This window comes from Diceros bicornis, chromosome 16 (assembly GCF_020826845.1).
Source record: "Diceros bicornis minor isolate mBicDic1 chromosome 16, mDicBic1.mat.cur, whole genome shotgun sequence".
Lineage (NCBI taxonomy): Eukaryota > Metazoa > Chordata > Mammalia > Perissodactyla > Rhinocerotidae > Diceros > Diceros bicornis.
In genome coordinates, this window is record NC_080755.1 from 45,818,362 (window position 1) to 45,845,158 (window position 26,797).

General features: G+C 39.0%; 1 long non-coding RNA gene across 1 annotated transcript in view; it reads left to right on the forward strand.

Moving 5' to 3' along the window:
• LOC131415168 (uncharacterized) overlaps positions 1-22,208 on the forward strand; it is a 48,227-nt gene extending 26,019 nt beyond the window's left edge. The window contains exons 2-3 of the long non-coding RNA XR_009222346.1: positions 20,983-21,033; positions 22,052-22,208. This is a non-coding gene — a long non-coding RNA (uncharacterized LOC131415168). The remainder of the gene's footprint in view (positions 1-20,982; positions 21,034-22,051) is intronic.
• Positions 22,209-26,797: the final 4,589 nt, after the last annotated feature.

Sequence of the window (26,797 nt, forward strand, 5' to 3'; positions counted from 1 at the left end):
TAAGAAGCTGGATTTAAGGGGTACAAAATACGAGCAGAGTGGCCAGTTAGGAAATTTTCAATCGTTCTGGAATGAGCTAGTAAAAAGATGAATTAGGATCAATGCCAAAACATGGTGAGTCAATCAGACACACTCTATTACAGGCACTAAAACAACACTGGATGTGTCACATGGTAGAGCATCTTGAATTTTCCAACCTCCTTGGGAGTAGAGGTGGATGCATTTAGAAGGAATTCTTTGATAAGACAACTAGAATGGGAAGGAGGACTGCCAATAAACTCCCAGGGGGTCATATTTTATATAAAGAGTGTAGGTTCAGTCAAGTGCAAGGCTTTTATTTCGCTAGATGGGGGCGTAAAGTTTGAGGCAGGGTTAGATTACTCTGGACAGTAGAGGAGAAGTTGACTCTACACTCACCAGGAGGCCTGGTCTCTGGCTAAATCAGTGAGAGCAGGAATAGAGGCAAAGAGAAAGATTCTAGAAATACAGATAAAATTGTCAGGAGGTGATGGCTGGTTCATGTGGAAGGTGCCCAAAGCCAGAAACTAGAAATAGTTATTAGAGGGCATAGTCACAATCCCTTATCGAAACCTGTGTGGCCAAAAGTGTTTGAAGATGTGGAAAGTTTTAGATTTAATAAAAATAATATGGTGTATATACCATATATTCCAGAACACAAGCAGGAAGGTCTACACCATTGCCTCACTCCAACCTGTTAATATTTCTTCAATGAAGTATATGAATATTCATAACAAGTGGGATAAATCAAGAATTGAGATAACTTCATTTCAGTTCAGTCAGGTTTCACCTGAAACGAATTGAAACAAGGTCAGGTTTCATGGCCAAGTGGATGATGAAAATCTCTCAGAGCTCTTTCAATTTCAGAACCGTGAAACCCATATTTTGCTGGGACAGAGATGAGTGTGTTGGGTACTAGGTGATTTAGGCAATTACTCTATTCGTTCCTCTGTAACTGTCTCCCGATGTGGGGACCTTCTTGACTATCATGAACTGAGGCAGAAATAAGGATGCCCAGCCACATGCACTGATTGCCATGGGGCTCAAGAGTTCTGTGAGAAATCCTTGACCTCAGCCATATTATTAGAACTTATAGATTTTTTTTACGATCTGCATATGTCACCTAGGAGTCCATTTTAGAGCAAGAAAGAATGAAGTCCCTCAGAGAATATCACCATGAGGTGGTAAGATATCTGTCCAAAGATGCCAGACTGAGTAGCATACTGTTTACTGGGTACCTTGACTCAGAGAGTGACTCCCAGTAGAGTGAGACTCTACCTGACTCTCTCCTGGGCCAGACACCCTTTCTTCCAACCACCAGACAACTCCAACAGCAACTGAAAAACAGAAAAACACCTCTCTCAATGAGATGGTCATCCTGGCCAGAGAGAGATAAGGACACAGGACCATGAGTTGCTAAGTTGGGGTGAAGGGGATAGTAGCAATTCAGGGAGTGGCCCTTGTAGATTGGAGATCTGAAGGAGGCCAATGGTGGCAAAGGTTATAGGGATGAGCAGCAGAGTGAGAAGAATCCATGGATTAAAAAGGGCTAAAGTGATAGACAACAGACCGTGGGGTCTGCAGAGCTGTCAAGGAAGGACTGATCACAACACTCAGCCCACAGACTCATAGAATCATTGAGAAGGGAGAGAACTAGGATGAATTACTTTCTTGCTTAAAGCAAGTAGGGGATGGTTTATATTCGGAGAATTACTAGACATTTGACATCTTTCTACTCACTAGTAAGAGTCATGTGGAACTCATTGTTTATAAATGATTCACAGGTTCATAGCTAGCGTAACTAAATGGATGGTGGTGCTACCAAGAAAAATCTGTTTTTAACAAAGTGAGGTTTTGTAGGAAAGACGGTTAGTTCATCTGGGGTCTTACTAAGTTGAAGTGCTCATATATCATACAGGTAGAGGTATCTAGTGAGCTATTTGATGTACAATTCTCAAGTTGGTAGGAGATGTCTGTACCGGAGATAAGGATTTCAAGTTGTAGGTATAAGACAAAGCCACAAGAATGTCAAAATTACTTAAGGAGAATAAGTAGATGAAAATATATTGGTGGGTTGATGATAGAACCCTGAAGAATACCAACATTTAAAGAATGAGCAGTGGAATAGAAACGAACAGAAAAGACAGAGAAATAACAGTAAAAAATGAACAAGAATAACCACTTAGTACAAAATCAAGGGAGAATAAAGACTGATAAGGAAGCAATGGTCATCAAGTGAGAGAATGAATAAAATGTATCCATGGAATTTGGAAACAAGAAGGACATGAAGGCTATAGAAGGAGCAACTTCGGTGCAGTGGTGGAGGCTGACATTAGATTGTACTAATGGGTGAGGAGTAAGTGAAGAGAGTTAAGTATAGAATACTCTTTCAAGGACTTTTAAAAAGATTAAACGGGGTAATTTTTTAGTAGAGTGGTTGGCAATTAATGGGGCCTACTGTTAACACGATGACTTCACATCACATAGAGGTATAAAGCATGCTGTCAGGTCCTCTCCTGGGAACATATTTGTGTAGCTGAGGGGAGAAGACAGTTGTTGATTCCCTGTTCTACTCTCACTACCTTTATTCAGGCATGCCCAACCCTCCAGACACCTGGAAGAGGAAAGGGGGACAACCTGAACAGCAGGCTTGATGCTTAGCCTGGGAACCAGACGGTGGGGGTCCGAACTGCTCCACAGCAGTGCTTTGCTTTAGAAATTTCAGTCTAGTTCCCTACCCTACAGGAAAAGCGATTTAATATATTTACTTTGAAACCAATGAATTAATTGTTAAAACCCTTGACTCGCAACCAGCCCAATGTATCACCTTTAAAGCACTTTCTTATATATGAGAGCTGACTCCAAAGCCACCCCAATTATCACGATTATTTGTCTAAAATCCTTGATAGTTATGTAATTGTATTATTATTATTATTATCTGTGTATCACTGACATTTCAGCGATCCCTCTCATTCTCTCCAGAGTGCAGAGGACCTTGCAAAAATGCCAAGCCATTTTCCCAACTATCACCCCATCTGATTTACTCTGTCCCACTTCCCCCACCATTCTAATCAAGGATGGGTGGAGGCACAGAAACCTAGCTGACCAAAGTTATTTGTTGGATATTCTGATCTTCAGGTTGGAAAATACCTTCCAGAACAGGTGGTTATCACCTTTCCCACAGCACCCAGTTAATCATATTGAAGTAGATGACTAAGGAGGCACAGGGTAGCCATGACTTATGACAGGAAGATCAAGCTCCCAAGTTTCATAGTCTCCATGCCCTCACAATTGTTTTTCCTTTGGGGAATAGAAAAAGAAGCAGAGATTCTTTTCTTTTTCTCTCTTCTTTGTGGAAATATCCAGCTCCCATTTCAAAGGAGATTGCTGCTGCTATTCTGCTCCTGCTGTCAGAATAGATATGGAAGACAACTCTCAGTGATGATTTACTGGGGATCTCTAGCATTCTGTTTTTTTCTGTATGGTCAAAATCTGCAGAGACCCCTTTATCCTAGTCTTTGTGCACTGATTCAAAACAGTTTATTCTGATCATCATAAAATTAGCTTTCACTGATCTAACATTCCTTCCAGATACCTACGCTGGTGGGCATGCAACTATATAACTTATGATTTACATCGTCTGTGATTAAACCAGTAAGAGAAACAAGGTCTGCAGTAATTCAAAAGTGATCTCAGGTAAATAGGCTTAATTTAACCCTTTCGTACCCATACAGATTATTTAGCTCCTGAACCATCCCCAACCTCCTCCCTAGACCAATTCCAAAGGTGGAGCTAATTAGACCACATGTTGTTCTGTCTCTAATTACAATATATTTAACTAGCATGTAGGATTTTTTCCCCCATTAAATTGTCATTATCATAAGATTGGGAACGCTATTGCCAGGGCAACCTGGATGGGAATATACACAATTAAACCTTTATTAAAATCCTAACTTAGCTCAAATTCAACTGGGTTCTTGGTTCCCCTGACTGCAAAGTCAAAAGAATGCTAACTTCCCCCTCTTGTCTGTCTCTCCAAAAATGTATTAGTGATTTGTATATATTCCCCTGAATTTATTAACCTCAATATTTCTACTCACAAACCTTGATATTGGTGCTTTTTTATAAACCATAAATTCCCCCCTTGGATTCTCATTCTGATCAATACTGCCCCCAAGAAAAGGGAGCACTGCAAAAGTAGAAAAAGAGGCACAAGAAGAGACTGTTCCACCCACTACTGCTTTAAATTCTAACTGTACTCAAGGCTCAGGTCAAGTTACGCACCTTCCATGAATTTTCTTTATAAGCCTCCCAGACCTTTCCTCTTCTGAACTTCCAATCTTCTCATTCTATGAATCTCATTGGGCATTTTCCCATGGTCTCTGTATCATTAGTTTATTATTCTATGTACATTGACTTGCTCCACAATTAAATAGTAGATTCTTTCCAACATTAATTCCTTTGACAACCATTTACTAAGCAATAACTGTGTTCTAGACGCTGAACTATATGGCCAAGTTACAAAAATGAATAAGAAAAAAAAATTTACCTTCAAGAAGCTCACAGTGCAGTTAAAGAAGCACTGATTTGCACACTGCTTTGACTCCCCAGGATGAAAATGTTAAATTATGAAAACGATAATGACATCAATAGGATAAAATAATATCTAGGCTTTTCAAGTGGCAAGAGACTCAGATAATTCTTCATAAAATTGTCAGTCCTTCATTATCAACTTCCCTGAAGGATTCAAAGCAATGACTTCAAAGTCCCCTTCTTAAGATTCTGGAAATATCCTTTTGCCTTGGTGTGCTGACTAGCTTCACTTATCTCTGCAAAACTGTCTTAACAAAGAAACATCTTGGTTCTTCCCTGGAGTAGCTCAAAAACAGAAATATCCTCCTTTGTCCTTTCACCTCTTTCACATCATTCTAAGAGTTATTTCCAGCCCCTTTGGTGTCAGGAGGCAGTTAAATGATGATCCTAGAAAAACTGATCAGTTCCAGCTACTTCGTGAAGGGCTGATCCAATAAAGAATTAAGAAAACATCCATCCATGATCCAAGACACATAGCATAAAATATTGCTAGGTTCAGACAAATATAGCTGATTGTACCCTGTTGGTACTCTTTATTTGCTATTAATAAAAGGATTGAAAATTATGGGGATAATTTGATTATTCAAAAAAATATTTCAGTGCAAACAGATCTTAACCCATTGTTCTAGGTGTCATGAAGCAGGAAAAACCTACTGTAAATTGTCATGATCCTTTTGGGATCATGAGATCCCTACTTCTGACATCCATAGATATTCCATCAGCTTTAGATATAAATTAATATGATAACTTTCCTATTCTTCTTTATTGCCCAAATCACAGAGATAATCTGAACTCAGAAAGTTCTGCCTAATTCTGGATAATAGATGATTAGTGAGTAGCACCCTGAATTACTCTTAAGGGAAATGTTTAATATCACAAAAAAATGTCACTATCTCATTCATTCTGCTTAATATAGAATCAATTTTATCCTTGTATCCCAATTAAAAATGCACTCTTCTCTCCAAATAATAAGAAGGATAAAACATTGCTCCAACACAAACATTGTCGAGAATGCCGTACATAAAGAAGAAGAATGCACCCCACACTATAGCATAGGTCAATGCTATAGATATTGCTATTAGTAGATATCCAGACAGAATTTACTTTACCAAAATATTGCAGTGCATTCAATATTCTGGAAACTGAAAGAAGCAAAAGCATGCTATCAGTGCAGCTCAGAACATCATGTTAACAGAGACCCTTTCTGTCTAGGTGTCATGCATATTCATTCTACCTGCATAGTGTGGGGCAATGGTGAGAGTGCAGATGATACTCTTGACCTGGTGCAACTTTCTGTGACTAATAGCCTCAGTCATCGTTGTCCCATGGAGGCGTATAGAGGATCTACTTAGTGTTTGATAGGACTGGCTCTACTAGAAATTGTCCCCATAATTCCATTTCTGCCTCATTTTAACCACTTTGAAAGCCCTGCTTATGTTTCTCATGTCACCCCCCAAACTCTTTTGCTCCTACACCTCCTAAAATCTGATATCTGACCCTTTGCTCTCCAAGAGAGCCAAATTTGAGAATATTTTTGCATGATCCTTCCTGGGGATACTTGTGTCAACAGCTGAACTGAAATTTCATCCAGCAGCCAGGAGGTAGAGGGTCTTGCAGAAGGAGAACTAAATCAGAGCTCTCCTGAGAAGACTATGAAATCACACCACACACATAATGGACAAATCTGCTTGAGAAATGCCTGGCCTGGAGTTAAGAATAAGGTTCTAGGAAAATTATAGCTCCGACTGACCTCTTTTTTTCACGTGATTGGTGCTCATTAGACATTACATAGCTTTGACATACTAAAATTTCAGCATTGTTCAAAGATTGAGGCTGTTAGGAAATCAGGGTTCGGTGCTAGCTAAAAGAGAGGAAAAGTTTGCCAAATAGTTATATAAAGAAAGACAATTGAGCCTGAGCGATGTCTGCTTAAAGGTCAAATTAAGCATATCCATACTGCTTCTGATTAACCGGACAAGGAAATACAAGCCCCTCCTCCCCTTGCTTACAGGAGATTTCACCCTGACAAGCGGAGTGTCATTTATTAGGTTACTTTCAGACTAATCCACTCAAATTTACCTAATTACAGGATGCGCTCTGTCCAGAAGATTCCTCAGCACAGCCCAGTGAAGAGAAGCATCAGTAATTGGTCAAAATGCGTCAGATACACAGTCTTTCAAGTATAGAGGTCTCTGCAAATGCCATTTCACACAACAATGGATTTGTTACTAAAAATTCTTGATAGAATACCAAGGAAATGTGAAGCCAAGAAGTATCAAAGGAGGTAATACACTCTGCTCAATGCGTGTAGCCCTTCGTTCAATCAGTGAGTGTTTATGGGATTTAGAATGAGGTTACTGATGCCAAGATGAGGTTTTAGTATTCCTGCTATAGGCACAAATATTCAGGGATAGAGAGAGAAAGAAAACTTAATTGAGGGGGACAGAGAGTGCTAAACTAAATCCTGAGCTATCTACATTCACCCCTCTGACTCTCCCTTCTCCCTCTGGTTGATGGTTTGTGTACCTAAGGAATGATAACAAACCTGGACACAAGGCATGATTTGTAAGGTAGCAGGACCTGGCTGAAGGAACTTCATAGCCAGCAAGAAAAGATAAGATGGGAGAGATAGAAGGCTCAGGAACAGTGCTCAGGGAATTGTAAAACAAGAACAGACAATAAAGTAAAAGGGAAATTATGTCCTTCTATACTGCATACTCATTTGTACAATCTTCTGTTAGCCATCTGAAGCTGGCAAACAGTTATAAATGAATCTTTCTCACTTCCAGTGATTCACGGACATAAAAGCAATATAGCACTTTTCATCCCAGGGACCACAATATTACAAGCCTTTTAATGCCATGAGGTCTGATAAAAACTTTCAAGTAAGCCCCTTAAAGAATTTAGCCACACGTCAGTAGACTGTCATTAAATATGTAGTGAGAACCCCTCCTAGCAGACATCCAGGTGCTAGGTGCGACGAGAACGTCAATGAAGAAGACAGACACTGTGCCGCCCTCATTGGAAATTCAGTCAGGGTTAAGGGGAGAGGGGAGAGTGGAGGGAGATAAGGAACAAATAACTAGCCCTATAGGGCCAAATCTACCATTCTGGTGCTAAAACTGAAAGCAGAGCGCTCTTCTCCAGCCAGGCATCGATCACTCCCACCTACTCCTTATAGGTGGGTCTGTGATGTCATCTTCGAACGAAAAGGGCCTCACTGTCTGTGTCTCTGAGTCATAGCTCCAGGAAAGCCATTCAAAGTGCAGGAAAGTTCAAACTAGGAGACTTGTATTTCTGTTTATTTTCCAATCCAAGTCATTGCACCAACCCTTCAAATGCCTCCAGGTGACTGAGTCACAAACACTCTTGTCACTGCTACTTGACATTAACTAGATTGATTGTGCCAGAATAGAAATCAGCTGCATGATAAGTGATGATGGCTTCCCTGAACTGGAGGGGATGAGGATCTTTCTGCCTTCTGTCAAAACTTTCAAAGTCGGTAGGAGCAGAGGATAAAATTAATATATTGTGTGTGTGTGTGTGTGTGTGTGAGGAAGATTAGCCCTAAGCTAACATTTGTTGCCAATCCTGCTCTTTTTGCTGAAGAAGTTCGGCCCTGGGCTAACATCCATGCCCATCTTCCTCCACTTTATATAGGACGCCACCATGGCATGGCTCAATAAGCAGTGCATCAGGCTGCGCCCGGGATCCGAACCCATGAACCCTGATCCGCCGAAGCGGAGCATGAGAACTTAACCACTATGCCACCAGGCCAGCCCTAAAATTAATATATATATATTTTTTGTGTGTGTGAAGAGGACTATCCCTGAGCTAACATCCGATGCCAATCCTCTCTTTTTTTCTTGAGAAAGATTGGCCCTGAGCTAACATCTGTGCCCACCTTCCTCTACTTTATATGGGACTCCGCCACAGCACGGCTTGACAAGCGGCGCGTTGGTGCGCGCCCAGGATCCGAACCTGCCAAACCCGGGCCGCCGAAGCAGAGCACGCGCACTTAACCACTTGCACCACCGGGCGGCTGGCCCCTAAAATGAATATGTTTTAGTGAAAGGAGACTTATCATTTTATTTTTTCACTAGCATCAACATCTAATGACCCACTTTACACCAGTGTTTTCCAATAGCACATTCTAACTGAACCAAACAGTAATTGAAATTAGACTTCATGTTTAATTAGAATTAGTCTACCAGCTCAAAACATACCCATATGCATTATCATTCTTTACATCAATTTATCATTTATATTCTTATTCTGACAATTATAAACTTCTTATAGTATTTAGTAAACATCTGCTTTGTGTTCATATTGAGAAACAGGACTTAAAACATAACATCTGACCTTAAGGATTTACCATTTATTTAGAGAGAACAAGTAAATATCTATGAAATAATTTTTAAATAAGCAAATACTATTGTATATGAAACAGTATTAATTCACATATAGTAAAATTGCAGTTAGAAAGAATTAGAGAATAGGATAGTCATTCATAACATTTCATAAGTTTCTAATTGCATGATAGAACAAAATTAAGAGAATGATCAAGCAGGCTAATACTTCATCAAAAAAGGGAAGGCTTCCCTGAGGGAGATGAAACAGTTGCAAAAGTTTGAATTACATATGTGTGGCTTGATTCAAAGCTACCGATAAGCAGAAACCAGGTCTTATACGTCTCATGTCCTACCTCCACCAGGGCCACCCCTGGAGTGTCTGAGACCGCAGGCAACTATTTTTGTGGGGTCCCTATCTAAACTTACAATTTGATTTAAAAGCAAATTAAAAATTTATGAGCCTTTTTGATATATTGTGATATATTGATGAAGATTTAGAATAGTGGATAAAAAAGAGGCATATGCATGTTCGTTTAGTGCCCAATCAGTGAATGGAAAAGTCCTTTGTAGTATCCATGCACCATCTCTTCTTATTCTTCAGATCCAGGAACTATTCTTTTGTGGTTTTTGTCAGGTGTGCCATTCTTAGCTAATTTCTTTCACCTCAATAAAGAGGTAAAAATGCTGTTATCACTCAAAACTCTATGGCTCTTTGGAACCTATTTGTATGGAAACAATATTGATCTTGCCTGGGCAGTTCCATAATAACTTTTATTTAATGCTGGTTACATCGTTACTCACGGTGCTGCATTATCTATGAATACTGCCTTTGTACAACTCTTTCTCAGGTTATTACTCTGCTAGTTGATGAGGGACACAAATTCAAGACTTATCCAAAATATGTAGGAAATGTGAATAACTCATAGTCTAGTTAAACTGAACTTACAATTCAAAATTTTATAGTGACTATAGAACAACACATCTTCCACTACATCTTCTCTTGAGCTTTTTATACCATAATCACTGCATTCCTAGAATGTCATCTCTTTCAAGTTAACTGCACCCCTGCCTTCCCAATATCACCATTGGACCCAGGAATGGAGGGAGAACAGTGGTCTCATTCACATAGGCATATCTGTTCCTTGTACAGCACAGCTTAAGACCAAGCCAGGAAAGCTCAACGTCACCACATCAATCTGAGGCAACTCCAAGAGGACATTTATCCAAAGAACCTGTTGGTATTGGGAAGCAACGGTCTAGAAAGCCCTTGGAGAAGATAGGTGCAGCCACTCCTGGAGGACTGCCTGACATTGGCACAGAACTGGCAGAGGAGGTGGGGTAACTGCCCTGAGTGCCAATGCTGGGAACCCCACAGGATAACGGATGGCTGCTGCCACTCCCCCCATCCCCAGATGCCATGGACTCAGGAGCCAATATGTGGGTGTATGTGGACATGAACACACGCACACGCACACACAGGCCAAACCCCAGGGTTGTCAGTGGACTATTGTTAGCCCAGAACCCTGAACTCATTTGTGTCCAGTGTGAGTGAGAATCATCCAAAATCAGCACATCAGCACCCTTCTGGTGATCCAATCTCATGCGATTCCATGAAAGAAATTCTGCACTGGCCAGCAGGAGCAATCATCTTGCTGCCAAACTGCCCTACTGGAACTGGGCCTCATCCACAGAGCCCTGGGATGATCCCATCGGGCCACAGGGTAGAGGATGGGAGTAAACCCTAGAGAGGAAAAATTGAGACAAAGGGCCACATGGGTCCAGGTCCAGGCTCAAGGTAGCCTACCCAGATGGTATTGCCAGCCCTGGTCAGACCTAGCCACAAGAGGGAGACTCACAAATTATTCATGCAGGTGATTCTAATGACTGAGACCCACACTTGACCAGGTCTGGGCTTGGATTTTCCCACCTGATTTGCAGTACTGGTTGAAGCCAATCCCATGCACTGGAAAAAGACTTAACAAATTTTAAGAAAGGTTCTCCAATATGAGGGACCTCCCAGAAGACAAGGATATGTGATTATACGCATCGCATTATCAAATATTTCTGGCAGAGAGAACTTCTGAACAGACAAGGTGTTGATGAGAACTTAATCCTCCATTTATAATAATTTTACACATCTAATGACTGCTGGCTTCACACATTTATTTCTCTTCTACTGTCCATACATTTCTATTCATATCATGATATGACCTCTGGTCCTTCACTTTTTTGTCATGACACTAATTGAATTGGCCCAGTGGGAAAGGGTTGGTAGGAGAATTACTAGAAGACATTCTTTTACTGGAACAACAATAATTTAACTGGATTCACGGAATTCTTGACAAACTACATAAATATACCCCAGTAGGCCCAAACTGAATGTATTACCAGCACAACTTCCTCTTAGCCTGATCTCAAAATACCTGTGGCTGGGGCTGGCCCAGTGACACAGTGGTTAAGTTAGCATGCTCTGCTATGGCAGCCCGGAGTTTGCAGGTTTGGATCCCTGGCACAGACCGGCACACCACTTATCAGGCCACGCTGTGGCAGGTGTCCCACATACAAAATAGAGGGAGATGGGCACAGCTGTTAGCTCAGGGCCAATCTTCCTCATGGAAAAGAGGAGGACTGGCAATGGATGTTAGCTCAGGACTAATCTTCCTCACCAAAAAAAAAAAAAATGCCTGTGGCTACCTAAAGCCATCTGATATGTGGGTAAGGGTAACAAAGTTGGGCTGGAAAGAATTTTGGTCTTAATATATTGAAATTAAGATATCTTACTTCTGCAAACTTTACAAAACCATATAATCATGTATACACACTTCTAGGTCTCTTCTTTGGGCCTTGGAATAGTCCCACCACAGTGAAAGTTTCTATAGCTTAAGGTTCATTAGCTTCACCGTAAAACCACCTCTGCTACAGTAACTTTCTAGAATAACAGTGATGCAAACAGCTGAGTTTCTAGATATATAAACTAACAGCATTTTGTATGGGTTAAATGATTTGAAAGAGATACATTTCTAACATTTATGATCATTCTTTTTGATGATGTACTTATTAACTTTAAATGGAAAGGATAAAAGAGCAACTCATGGACCTCTCTAACTTGTCTGGTTGAACTTCTATGAGAAGGTGGGAGGAGTGGTTTGATAGAGACCCTGCTCCTTTCAGCAGAAATGTGACTTCAACATGGCATATCATTTGGACTACTTCCTTTTGACATTTAAAGCAACTAATAAACCACAGCTTTCTCTATTCTTCTGGATATACACAAATTAACTTTCCTCATGAAATCAGCAAGAAGTCTCTGGAATCAAGGGAAACCAGCTCCTATTCATTCCCCCCATCCAGTCAAAGCAGAATTATAAGATTTTACACATACAACTGCTTGCTTAATTATGTTTCTGGAATTGCCACCATGATTATGTGTGTTTACATTGCTACTTATGTTATAATGATCTTTCTATTCATCTGTTTGTGTTTCTGCATTATTGTTGCCAGCTTCTCAAATGCCAAATTTGCTGAGATGGTTTTTAAAGAGTTAAATCCATCAGTGGGGACTACTTGGTTCTAAATTTTTCCTTTTGACTTCCAAAAACCATTCAGAGGAAGAAGGGAAATGGAAATAATCATCATTTTCAGTGGAACAAGTAGGCAGAGAAACCCCCGGACTCCAAATTAAAGTAAGCACTGCCAAAAGCAGCTGAGACTGCCATGCAGAGAGCCTCAGAGGAAATGGCAACAGAAAAGGCACAGAAAACAGGGAATGCAGAGGATCTAGTTGTAGTCGGTTAGAGAAATTACCAGTGAATATATAGCAGCAGAAAGAAAAAGATGGGAGATTCCAGATAGTACCAGCATAAACGTATCATTAAAAGTAAAGGAATCACCTCGGAATGCCATATCTGTGTCCCTTGGCAGCAGGGGCCATTAAAAGATACTGGTGGAATAAACTGGAAGTAAAAATCCTCCTGAAGAAAGTTAGGTTTGGAGAGACTAAGAAGACATATCTAACACAGGCACCACATGTAAAAGAAATAGTCTATCATGGTAGCAAGAGAAGAGAGATCACATCATTTAAAAACTAGAAAGGCTACCCTCTCTGTCCCCTCCCTCTATTATCATCATAGAAATCTCCTACAAATACTTGTCCAGGAAATTTCACCTCATATGGATATGGGTAATAAAAACCATAAACACATAGAATGCATACAGAAAGAAAAATGTATGTAAATGAGCATCAAAATTTTCCTATCAGTAATAAGAAGTCAGCAGAAAAATATGTATGTTTTCAGGAAATAGAGCAAAATTGTAACAAAATACTCTACCATAAATTTTTAAAAAATTTTTAGAAGCAATTATGGCTATGAAGAAAGATCTCAACAGGAGGTGACAGGCAGATAAAAGGAGGAAATAAATAGGAATAAACAGACATCAGGAAAAAAATAGAAGAGAAAAGGAAACTCATTACAGATTTAAAGGCAAAACTGGAAAGTGAACAAGGGAGAAAGAATGCTGTGGAAAGCGCATTAAGAGACATGTAAGATTGAAATTTGAAAATTAACAAAATGAAACAGAAATTTTGGGTTGTTTTTTTTTTTTGCTGAGGAAGATTTGCCCTGAGTTAACATCTGTTGCCAATCTTTCTCTTTTTTTTTCACCTGAGGAAGATTCACTCTGAGCTAACATCTGTGCCCATCTTCTTCTATTGTATGTGGGTCACTGCCACAGTATGGCTGACGAGTGGTGTAGGTCCGTGCCCAGGATCCAAACCCAGGCTGCTAAAGTGGAGTGCACTGGACTTAACCACTATGCCACAGGGCCAGCCCGAAATGAAATAGAAATTTTTAAAAATAAAAATGATTGAAAAGAAAATAATATATAGTAGACCAGAAATAGAGTTCTAACATAGGATATTGGAATTCCTAAAAGATGAAAACCAACTGAATGCAGCAGAACACAAATTTTAAAGTACAAGAAAATTTTCCTGGAATAAAAGAAGGCTTTAATTTGTAGATTGAAAGTGCATACCATGTATCAAGGAAAATTGACTCAGATTAGTCAATACCACAGCATATGCTAGTAAAGATACTATCATAATAAAGGACTTGAACTATAAAGAAAAATTCTCTGGGCAGCCAGGCAAAAATTTCAAGTTGCATATATAAGCAAAATAAAATTAAGCTGGCATCAGGATTCTACCCATCAAATTCAATACCACAAATCAAGGGAGAAAAACCTACAAGATATTTGAGAAACGAAAACACAAGTAAAGGAATTATTATACAGCCAAGGATTTTATATCCTTGAAAGTATGAGACATAGATTTTATTTTCAGCTTCTAGTTCATGAAGCATACAGGCTGCAGAGAGTTTAAGCGTGTAATAAATCAGGGAGTGGTGATTCCATGAGTCCTTCTTGGTAAAACTACCACTAGAGGGAAAACTCCAGCCAACCAAAGTGGTGGGCATAACTTTAGCAAAAGGTTTGGCAGTAAAACTGAATATATTTAAGTGCAAAACTATGACAAAAAAAACAAATGTGGGAAAAGGGATCCTAAAATGAGCTGACAGTGTAGAAATGATATGACTTACAAAAAAAAAATAGAAGGAGAAGAGAGTAGAGGTTCAATAAGCACATTGTTTGCCTCTTCTCCATGTAATGGTTGTCAAAGTATACCAGTCAAAGGTCAGAAATCAGGAATGGAAGAAGATTCATATTTCAAAATCAAGGGTAAATCTTCAACCTAGACCATCCCATTGGCTAAAATTAGGTGATATAGGAGGAGGAGTAAGGCCAAAGAAAAATTGTAAAAGCCAGTTAATTTATTTCTTATAATAGAGAACTAACTGAATCTGTTGAAAGAAAGAGAGAACTAAAGCCACTATATTAAGGTATATTTATAAACAAATATATATTTATATTTAGAACAAATAAAAATCATCCTAAACATCAGAAAAACTACGAGTGTCAAAAGCAAATAGAACAGACTATATAGTGTAAGGCCTTTATATTATACAAAAACAACAAGCACATAGAATTCATACTAAATATATCTGCCTTATGGATATATGTCATGAGGATAACTCATCTTTTACATAAAATTGATTTTTTTATTTAGACTTGCTCTATCATGTACTAAAACACGTGGTAAAGCCTCCAGAATTAAAACAGTGTGGTCTGGTACACGACTAGACAAATCAGTGGTATAGATTAGAAGGTCTTGAAATAGATACAAAAACATAAAGGAATTAGTAAATATTAAAGGGGCATCTCAAATCAGTGGAGTAAACAGATTATTTAACATAGGGTGTTGGGACAACTAAGTTGCCTTGGGAGAAGAATCAGGGGCCCGAGGAAGAAGGGTGAGAAGGACAAACCATCAATTCATCAAAGATTTAAATGTTATCAACGAAATCTTAAAGAACACTTGGCAAAAAGCTAGGGCAATTTTGTTTTATAACCTTGGAGTAGAGGAGGCCCTTTAACCATGATTCAAAAATCTAGAAGCCATAAAAAATTTGATGAATGTGATGCTAAAAATAAAGACAAAAACAAATCTGCATTTAAAAAAAGAAGTGACGCGAAAGAAAAAGAGAAAAACACCTGAGATAAAATATCTTCAACTAATATCACCCAGGACTAACGTCCCTAATGGGTAAAGAACTCCTCAAATCAAAAAGAAAATGACAATCCAAGAGAAAAATGGGCAAATCACATGAGCAGACAGTTCATAGGAAGAGAAATACAATGTCACTTAAACCTACAAAAAGATGCTAAACTGCATTCAGAATAAGAGAAATGCAACAAAAAAAAATTGTCTTGAGATTACATAATTCATCTATCATTTTGGCAAACAAACCAAAGTTCAACAACACTCTGCCTGAGAGGCTGTAGGGGAACAGACACTCTTATTACTTTGTCCTTGGCATTGCAAAGTGGTACAATCACTGTGGAGGAGAATCTGGCAATATCTCCCAAAATTACAGGATCCACAATCATATTCTGAAAATTTTTCCTTCAGAGATTGCTGCATATACGCAAAATGATGTATGTACAAGGTTTTCAATTGTTGCATTCCAAAAGATTGGCAAAATCCCAAGTGTTTATTACAAGGGCAGCCTAAATAAATTATGACAAATTATAAAAATGGAATACTCTGCATCTGTTAAAAAAAAATGAGAAAGTTCCCTGTGCCCTGATATGGAAAGATCTGCAAGATATGAGAAATGGAGAGAAGCAAGATTCAGAAGAGTGCATATAGTATGCATCCGGTTATTCTGCTTATAACCCTAACCAGATTTATAATTCATGCCCCATGCTTCTCTGCCTTGCTCTGTGCCCTGAAAGCATCAACAGGGCCCCTTTGCTGTCTCACTTTGGGTGGGTTTGGCCAGTGGGAGTCACAGACAGGTGACTGAGAGAGAGGCCAAGGTCTTTCTTCACCACCTCCTCTCCATCTTGTTACCAAACTTCTGGCAGTTGTTGCATCTCGCCATGACTATGACTCCTGCCTGCAAGGCAAGCCTCCTCTGTGGCTCCTGCTCTCCCTTGGCTCTGCTAACCCCATCTGGTCCCCTTCCCCCTTCAGGTCTAGAGCCAGTAAATTTTCCCCACTATTCTCTGGGGGTCTCAGCCTCCACATCTGCCCCTTTAACACTATCAACTGCTGTAAAAATTTGTTGTAAAATCTATTCAGTTGAACTATCTTAGTGGAATTCTGTTTCCCGCTGGGACTCTGATTTACGTGGTATATGATCTCTTACCTAAGAATGAAAAAAACATAAGTTTATTCATTTGCTTGAATTTACATAAAGAAATATTGGAAGGATGCACAAGAAACCAATCTAAGTGCCGACATTCAGGAAGTGATGGGGCACAGAAGTAGGACCAAGATTACTCACTAAGCATCTTTTTGTGGTCTTTTAATTGTTAAACCATGAGAATGTATTATCTTCTTTAAAAACGATTAAAACAAAGAGAAACAAATCAGAAATACGTACAGGATTATATGGGGTGATAAAATAAATCAAGCTTGGTTAAGGAAAAAGAATGAAGCTGCTCTCTATATATTGATACAAAACAATCTCCCAAGATATATTAAGTGAAAAAAGGGGTAGAAAATATATATAAAAATGTATAAAATGTTTCTATTTCTGAAGAAGGAAGGAAAGAACGAAGGAACTGAATGAGGGTGACAGAGAGAGGGAGAGGACTGAATATGTATATAAACGTATGTGTGCATAGACTATCTTGGATGGTACACAAGAAACCTCTAACAGTGAATGTATTGGAGAAAAGAATCGGCAGTCTGGGGAACAGGCATGGGAGGAAGAATTACTTTTTATCTTATACTCTTTTGTACTTTTTGATATTTTTTACCAAAACTGCATAAGCAGCATATGTTTATTTTAGAAAAAGAAGAAAATCTGGATATGTTAATAAAATTATCAATAATCCTGGCAATTTTTATTTTCCCTTTTTGCTCACCTAAATTTTTTCCTTCTTTTGTAATGATTATGAACAGGCTGTGAATATTTTATGCATACAACCTTTGACAAGGCAATTTTACTTTTAGTAATTTATTGTAAGAAAATAATTAAGGGTATGTGCAAAGATTTGTGTACAAGATGTTCACGGCAGTATTTTTTATAATAGTGAAAAATTGATAACAACCTACATGTCAAAACTAGGGTATAAGTTTTAATGAATTATGATACATCCCAACAAAGATATAGTCTAGTGCTATTAAAAATAATGTTGCTACTGATTGCCCAGGAAATATGTTCATGCTCTACTGCTTAATGTAAAAACAGTTTACAAAATACAATATGATTCAAGAGTATTTGTTTATAAATTTCAAAAAATTAATTGAGTCTAAAAAATTAATTTATTAGGCATTCTACTCGATGTAGGAGACACAACAGTCAATAAGACAGAGTTTTTTGCCCCTCCTGGGGCTTCATTTTAGTCAAGGACACAGACAAGTCAACATAACTATATAGTGTAAGACTTGCTGATGGGGGTAGTAGAGATGTTAAGAAGCAAAACAAAGCTAAGTAAACTCAGATTACAGGGGATAGAAGGGAGAGGGAGTTAGAGGCTGGGAGATGGGGAGTGACACTCAAAGATGCTTCCCTTAAGAAAGCGATTATATCAGTTACCTATTGCTACCTAAGAGACCATTCCAAAATTCTGTGGCTTAAAACAACTGTGATTTTTTATTTTGTGGGTTGGCAATCCTGACAGTCGTTCTACTGATCTATCCTGGAATCACACATGTGACTATGGTAATCCAACCTCCTACTGGAAGATCCAGGATGGTCTCACTGATGTGTCTGGCAAATGATACTGGCCATTGGCTGGGGTACCTCAGTTCCCGACATGCTCTCTCATCCTCCGGGATGAGATCAGGCTTCGTAGCATAGTAGTCTCAGTATTCCAAGAGGTTGAAAGCAGAAGTTGCAAAGCCTCCACCTCTTAAGTTCTGGAGCTCACAAAATGTCACTTCTGCCACATTCTACTAATCAAAGTAAGCCATAAGACAAGCCAAGATTCAAGGGGTTAGAGATATGGATGCCACCTCTTGGTGGGAGGAATAGCAGCCTTAAATTGCAAATGAGTATGTACACAGGCTTGATTCACCATTACTATAACAATCTTCTATAGCGATGTCAATGATGAGGAATGAAAGACGGTAGGAAAGAGACCCAGGAAGACAGATCAGCCATCGAAGTTCCCCAAGGTGAGAGAAACACAACATGTTAAAAGAACTGAAAAAAATTCAATGGAGATTGAGCCTAGATCTGATGAGAGGAGTGGAAATCAGAAAAAAAAAATTATGAAGGAAGTTATTTCAAAAATGAGACTAGCAGTATGAATACAAGTTAACCTGCCTAGAAGAAATATTTTTTAAATGGCAGAAAAAGAGTTGACAGTCAGTGAGAACGAAAAGGAAAATTCTGAAATTTAGAAAGAATCCAGAAAAGAGATGGGGCACAGCAGCCAAGAACTTGGTCACTGTGTCACACACTGCTGGGTGATAGTGATCAAACAAGAATCCAAGGAAATTGTCTTTGGATTTAGCTACTAGATGGCCACCTCAATAATCTGAACTGTTTCTGACTTATAAAGAGTGGCATTCTCTAAGTGATAGAATTACAGATATTTTTTACCTTCCAATTTTACTGTCTTATACTTTTAATTTTTTTCTACCTGTGAACAATCACCCATAATATTGTCATTGACAGATAATCATTATTTATAATTATTATTTATTACTAAAAGATATTGTTTACTAAATATACTAAATTATTTATTATTTATTACTAATAAATCATTATTTATTACTAAAAGAAAGTCATAAATGAATATGTGTACATAAATTTTTATCATAAAAATTCTATGTTTTATATCATTGTAATTTAATCAGTGCTTAGCCTTAGTATCTAGAATTAGATTGGCTCTATCAAAAGAGTATGCAAAACTTAGTTCCAGCAAAGTTCAGCCAATGTATACTCTGACAAGCAGTAAATAAATATCTTTTTCTCCATTCTTCCCCAGACTGAAACCTTAAAAAAATGTCTTGCTTAACTTGATAGGTAAAAATATGGTATTTCATTGTTTTAATGTCTCTATGCTTTGATCCTAGTGATGTTGAATTTTTTCCATGTTTATTGGCCATTTGTATTTCTTCTTTGGAAAAATTCTTGTTCATAACTTTTGCCCATTTTACTATTAAAATATTACTCATATGGAGGGCTGGCCCAGTGGTGTAGTGGTTAAGTTTGGACACTCCACTTCGGCAGCCCGGGGTTCACAGGTTCAGATCCCAGGTGAGGACCTGTACACTGCTTATCAAGCCATGCTGTGGCAGGCGTCCCACATATAAAGTAGAGGAAGATTGGGCATGGATGTTAGCCCGGGGCCAATCTTCCTCAGCAAAAAGAGGAGGATTGGCAACAGATGTTAGCTCAGGGCTACTCTTCCTCACCAAAAATAAATTAATTAATTAATTAAATATTATTTATATGAAGGAATATTTTATATATTAGCCCCATGTCATGCAGATCATGTGGTTGTTGAAAACAGAAATCTCTTCAATCTGTTTTAGGAAGTAGAGAATTTACGGTTAGAAAATAGAGTAACCTCATGGTTAGAAAGTAGAAAACTCGTTCTAACAAGACTCGCCAAGAACTGGAAAGTTTTCAGGCAGTTGTTTTTGCTCGCTCTGGGATCACTAGCCTCTTCTACTTTTCTCTTCGCATCTGCTTCTTTCTTCTTTTCATAGAGTAGTTTGCTTGATAAGACTTCATTTATACATTCATGGGGTTATATATTCATGAGACTTGAGGTTGCTATAGCACCAACTCTGAGCCCTAGTCTCCAAGGAATTATAGCATGAATGTTCACCCGAATGTACTCTCACCAGCCACGTATCTGTGTCTCCACATTCAAATATGTGAATCTGAGAACCTGACTCCTAGATTGTCTTGCTTTGAGCTAGAATCACATCTCTTGTCAAATCAGACATAGCTAGGGAGTTTGGGAGCGATGATGGAGGCAGAAGAAGTTCCTATGGCCTCTGCCAATTTATTTCATTTTCGGAGAAGGAGATGTGAGCAGCTACACAAATCAACTAATGAACCTCCTATAATACCTTATGGTTCTCATATATGCTGCAAATATTTTTCTTAGTCCATTTTAATTTACTTCACATTCCAATGTTTTTGACAGTAGAAAGTTTTCAGTTTTGATATGGTCATTATTTTCTTTAGTCAATCAAAATTCATTTTTGTCACACATATAGATAATTATATCATTACATTTGTTGAAAAATTCATCTATTTCCCACTGATTTGAAACGAAAATTTTTTCATATGCAAATATTTGTCTTTATTTGCACCTTTATTCTATTTCATTCGTTGATGTGACTCTTCTGTATCTAGCCATGCAAGTATTCTCACCTTATTATTCTTTGTCAATAGTTTCTTAACTATTCTTAACCATTTTTTTCCAGATGAATTTCACAACATGGCCACTACAAGCAAGATAATTGTTTCATTTGGAGGTAACAATTGTTTTGACACTGCAGAAAAATCTGACCGTAGCCCACATAAGCTGTGGTTCCACTATTCAAAAAATGTATGTCTTTAAACTCTAGAATCACAGTCACTAGGAAAGATGTTCATGTCTTAATAGGAATGCAGTAAGTGAAACTGAGCAAAGGAACAACAGGCTCTGTCTCCCAACTCAAACTCTTGGTGTTGGATGAAATAGACAGCAGTATTCCAATTGTTATTCGCTCTCTTTTTGCTGAGTACAAAGAGCTGAATTCATATAACTTAAATAATTGTTTGATAAGACTCCTCTGTATTGGTTATTCTTTCATTTAGACTTATTGCACTTGCTAAAACTTTCAGAATAATACATATTAAAGAATAGTGCCTCTAGTGCCTCTAGAATAGGACATTGTTATAATACCTGCAGAGACAGTTTTGATGTGAATGAAGTCATTTGTACACTTGCAAAGTGAACTGGGTGAGAGAGAGAGAGACAGAGAAGTGGTGTACTTAGAAAGCCAGATTGGATTCAGGTCTTAATGTGTCACTAACTGTATGATCTTTGGAAAGTCACTCAAACGCCTGGGATATTAGCCTCCTTTGTTCTCTCCACCTGGGATGCCCTTCCCACTGGTCTTCTCCTGACTCACTCAGACTCATCACTGAAGACTTAACTCAGGAATCCTCTCCTCCAGGAAGTCAACCTGGTCCCAACTATAGTAGGAGCTCCTCCTCTGCGCTCCACTAGCCTTCAAGGGTCAGTGACCTCAGCTCATTATTCTTTTTACCCCAGAACCCAGCATATTACAGTACTCTTTAAATGTTATTTATTAATTCATTTATTAAGTAAGAAAATTGCCCTTCATAACTTTTAAAGTTCCTTACGGTTCTCAAGTTCCAAATCACAATATCATAGACATGATTTACATTTTAGAAGCAGAAATAGCCAGTCAAAACTTACTGCTTTATTCTTGCTTTAAATATTCAGATAACTTCCTCAGTTTTTCACATAATCTTCTATTTCAGGACATTCCTTAATCGTATGACATGAAAGTGGGAGAGAACATTAGCCTGATCAAAAGACAAGAGTTCTGGTCCAGAGTCCACTATTTTCCACCTATATGACATTGGATGAATCAGTTAACTGGCCCTGATCCTCAATTTCTGCATCTTTCAAGTAAGTATGATGATTCTTATTGTTCCTGTCCCATGGGCTTGTCGTGAGGGACAGTTGAGAGAATATAGTGAAAGAACTTGCATAAGACTGCACAGTGCTCTTCAAATATAATGTAATATTAAGGTTCAATTAAAATGTTACATTAATTATTATCATTATTGTTATGTCTATTACTGATAAATATGCTACTGCACAAAAATAAAATATAGCATCATTTATACTCATTTTATTATAGCTACTTATTATAAATATTTAGTATGAAGTACTGAATAAGAAGTCACCCTGCCCATGCTAAATCTCAATTTCAACAAAATTCTGACAGTCGCTTTTAATATGACCTTGGCCAATAAATAGCCTTTTTAACTACTTTGAAAGAGAAAGCAATTAGAATGTCATTTCTCATATTTATTCCACAATAGCATTTGACCCCACAAATACAAGCTATTACTGTTTATTTGATGAGTTTCTTTTTTAAATTTGAAAAATATAATTTAGTCTTAGTTATTCACTTGAACAGATAGAGTCCCAAAAGAACAAATTCCCAAATACTTTCTTTTTTGCCTTTGCTTGAGACAACCAACGTGGTTGTATGAAATAAACAGATGGCCAGTTTATTGAGCAAGATGGGTATGATAGGAAAGAAAAGAAAAAACACTTTCTTCTTTTTCACCATTGCCCTTCAGATGAACTATGCTAGATCTCCTTTCCCAGACACTGAAGAAAGTCCCTCCAGCCAATTTCATAGCTTTTTCTGTCCCTTTCAGATTTGGGGACATCTCCTTTTCAGGTTCTAAAAAGTTTAGTCCTATCTAAATCTAAATACTTATCTCACATCCTAAAGTTCTCCCTTCCACACGGCTCAGGCCTTAGACACCTGCCGGGAGAAAGGGCCAAGTTCTTCTCTCTCCCTGCTCAACCTCACTAGCTGTTCATTCCGGCTTCTTACTCCAGTTACGTATTGCCGTGGAACAAATCACCCCAAATTTAGAGGCTTAGCACAACAGTCATTTATTTTGCTTACAAATATGCCATCTCTTCTCCATGTGGCACCAGCCAGGGCAAATCAAAGTCTGGGGATGACTCGAAGAATGGGGGGCTGGAATCATCTGGAGGCTTTCCCACTCAGACGTCTGGAGGCTGATGCTGGGTTTTGGCTGGGACCAGAGCTGGCCTGTAGCTTGGACACCTATACAAGCCCTCTCCACGTGGCTGCTTGGTTTCCTCACGGCATGGTAGCTGGGTTCCAAGAACAAGTGTCTACAAGAAAGGAAGTGGAAGCTGCCAGTTTCTGAAGGCCTGGGCCCAGAAATTGGAACAGTTTACTTCTACTATATTAATATCAAGTAGATTCAGAGCCCAGATTCAAGAAGGGGAACACAGACCTCACCTTTTGACAGGAGATGTATCAAAGAATGTTGGGCCATGTTTCTTTCTTTTTTTTTTTTTTTTTTTTTTGCTTGAGGAAGATAGTCCCTGAGCCAACATCTGTGCCAATTTTCCTCTGCTTTGCACGTGGGATGTCACCACAGCATGGCTTGATGTGCGGCGCGTATGTCCACACCTGGGATGTGAACCTACGAACCCAGGGCCATTGAAGTGGAGCAGGCGAACTTAACCACTATGCCATGTTTTAAAACTGGCATACTCTGCCACATTGCTCCAGAGTCAGGCAGGAGAATTAAGGGGCAAAAGTAGTCTTGACTATAATCTAGTCTCAATGTCTCCTTTGTGACAGGTGCCCTGACACTAATTCTTTGGCTGATGGATTCTCAGAGTCCCTTTCCATTAGGGATTCGCCATGGTCTCTCTGCCTGGGCCACGTGACATTCTCTCCAGCTGAGCCCCTGTGGCACCCCCCTCAGACCACAAGTCCAATGGTACAGCACACAGGCCTCTTTCTGCGGGGCTTGCCAAGCTCCTAAGGCAAGCAAACTTCTTGGGCAGGTCATTTCTGAAAGTCCTTCCACATCCTTCCAATGTCTACTCTGGCCAAGAGGGAAACTCAATACTCTTGCCCTGCTACACTGTAGAAACACAGACCACGTTCTCTGGGCATCTCCTTATCCTGTCAGCAGGGGCAGATCCAGCCAGCCCTTCACCATTACATGTATCTTCATGTGACAGTTGAACACTGATCCTTATTCCCCACCCCTGTCCCCAAACTCCAGGAGATGCCTCTCATATTCTCCTAAGAACTCACTCAGCACACCCTGCTCTGGACCCATGGTGGCGCTAGACCCCTGAGTATCAGCAGCTCAGCAACATTCAGCCCAGCAGGCAAGAAAAGTGGAGACGTTAGTCTCCTCCCCCACGCGCATACACACACAGACACACACACACACACCAGCACCCTCACCCTCACACTTTGTGAGTGGCTCTCTTGAAGGCTCCTCTCTCAGTTTGAAGCAGGGCAAGGGGAAACACAGCATTCTCCTAGTTTGTGTCAAAGAAATCTTCACTCTGTCTCTCAGTGAATCCTTGGTATTCTCCTACATGCCCTAGAGATGGCTGAAGTTTGGGGCCACCTCTTACATGCAGTCCCTCTTCTCAGAATGTGAGAAATTTCTTACCTATAGGTCTTAGTTTTGGAGGCCTAGTCCTAAGAGGTCTGAAGTTGTAGAAATAGTTCATTTGACATCCTTTTCCATAAGCATCAACAATTACAACAACAATAATTGTAACCATCATGATAAGCATGAAGGACTCATGGAGAAATAATCACAAAGCAACATTCCCTCCAGTTTTATTGAGATAGAAGTAACATATAACACTGCATTAATTTAAGGTGTACAACATAATGATTTGATATATGTATATGTTACCAAATGATTACCACATAAGTTTAGTTAACATCCCTCACCTCACATAGTTGCAATCTTTTTTTTCTTATGATTAAGATCTACTCTCTCAGCAACTTTCAAATGTACAATACATTATTGTTAACTATAACAAAACAACTATTTTTCTCTCCTACAGTCCCTTTAAGAGTATTCCACAGAGTCCTGGTCTTCCCTTGGCCCTGGGGAAAAATTCGAACAATCTCATGACTTTTCTTTTTTTTCTTTAGAAATAAAAGATGGTCATGTCTGTAATTAATGGACCCACCACAGAGAAGTAATCAAAACTATTCATAGTTGCTTCCCTTTTCCAACTCAAACTTGCAAGATTGGGGTGTGGGGGAGGTGGAAATTGGCTGACTCTCTTTTTCATTGTGTTTTTCCCTCACTTTTCTTTCTAACTTGCTTCTGACCCCTCCAGATCATAAAGGACAGAAGCATGGCAGTAAATTTCTTACTTGAAAAATACTGCCTTGAGCTAGCGTTGTGCTCTCTCAGGCTGGCGGATATTGAAATTCGACTTTTTCTGATAGGCAGAGTTACCAGATAAAATACAGGAAACCCAATTAAACTTGAACTTTAGAAAAACATTCATTGTTTATCCAAAATCCAAATTTAATTGGGCATTCTATATTTATTTTTGTATGTTTATTTACTGAATCTATTGATGCTACAGTGTGGGGCCCCTAAAGGAATTCTTCTGAAGACTGCTCATGCCTCAGTTGCTAGGATTCTCTTACCCAGCGCTCCCTGGCGAGAGTGGTTGCATCTGTATTCCAGCTAGTCTTTACTCTTCCCAAAGACCTGCCAAATCTATTTTGCTGTGATCTGCTCACCCTAACAGGAGGCCCTCTTGGATAGGATCTACTCTGGCTCTCTACACTTGGGTCCTCATCTGGCCCAGCAAAGCCCATGAGCAGGTGGTTTATTCCCAGGACAGAAAGCACTCCTCGCTCTGCTGCTGCCATAGCAGTCAACCCAAGGCCAATGGGACACATATGAAGTTCTCAAGCAGTCTCCTTGAAATCCCATTTTCCTGGCCTTGAGATGACGGGCAGGTACCCTCCACCTCATATTCTGAGACAGTTGCTTGAACACACACCCAAATAGCACACCCGACACACACAAAAACATACACACGCACACTTGATACATCTTCAGATCTGGCTTAGGAAAATAGAAATGATAACTAAAATAATCTATTAACAACATGCAATGTGAATAATCAAAACTTAAATAATTTTGTTTGCAAAGCTACATTTTATTTCAAGTGGTTATGCAGAAACACAGAATAGAAGAATTGACAAGCCAGGTTTTCATTCTAATTTATTTAATGAGCTAAAAAAAAATCTTCAAATGTAAATTAGCAGCGAGATGTCTGATTAAACTGGACCAGTGACAGCATTTAGCTGGCATGTGGGTCCACCCTGCCTGCTTAGATGTATTTTCTTGGCGAGAGCCTTCAGAGAGGTCAGGATGCTGACAGGATAGAATTTGTGTACTTCAAAATGTCTGCATATCTATTCTGTGCAGTCACACTTTTGTAACTGTAGAGAACGGAGGCTGTGAGATATCACTATCTTCAATTCCAGCCTACATGCTTCATAAAAGGCAACTCTACACAAAGAACTGGAAAGCATATTCACAAAACTGAAATCTAATCAGAAAGAGAAAATTCAAAACATTATTTCTGCTTCAAGCCTATATAGGGTGCAATGCAGAAGGTCAGTGTTTCTTTTCTTTTTTTTCCATTTTAAT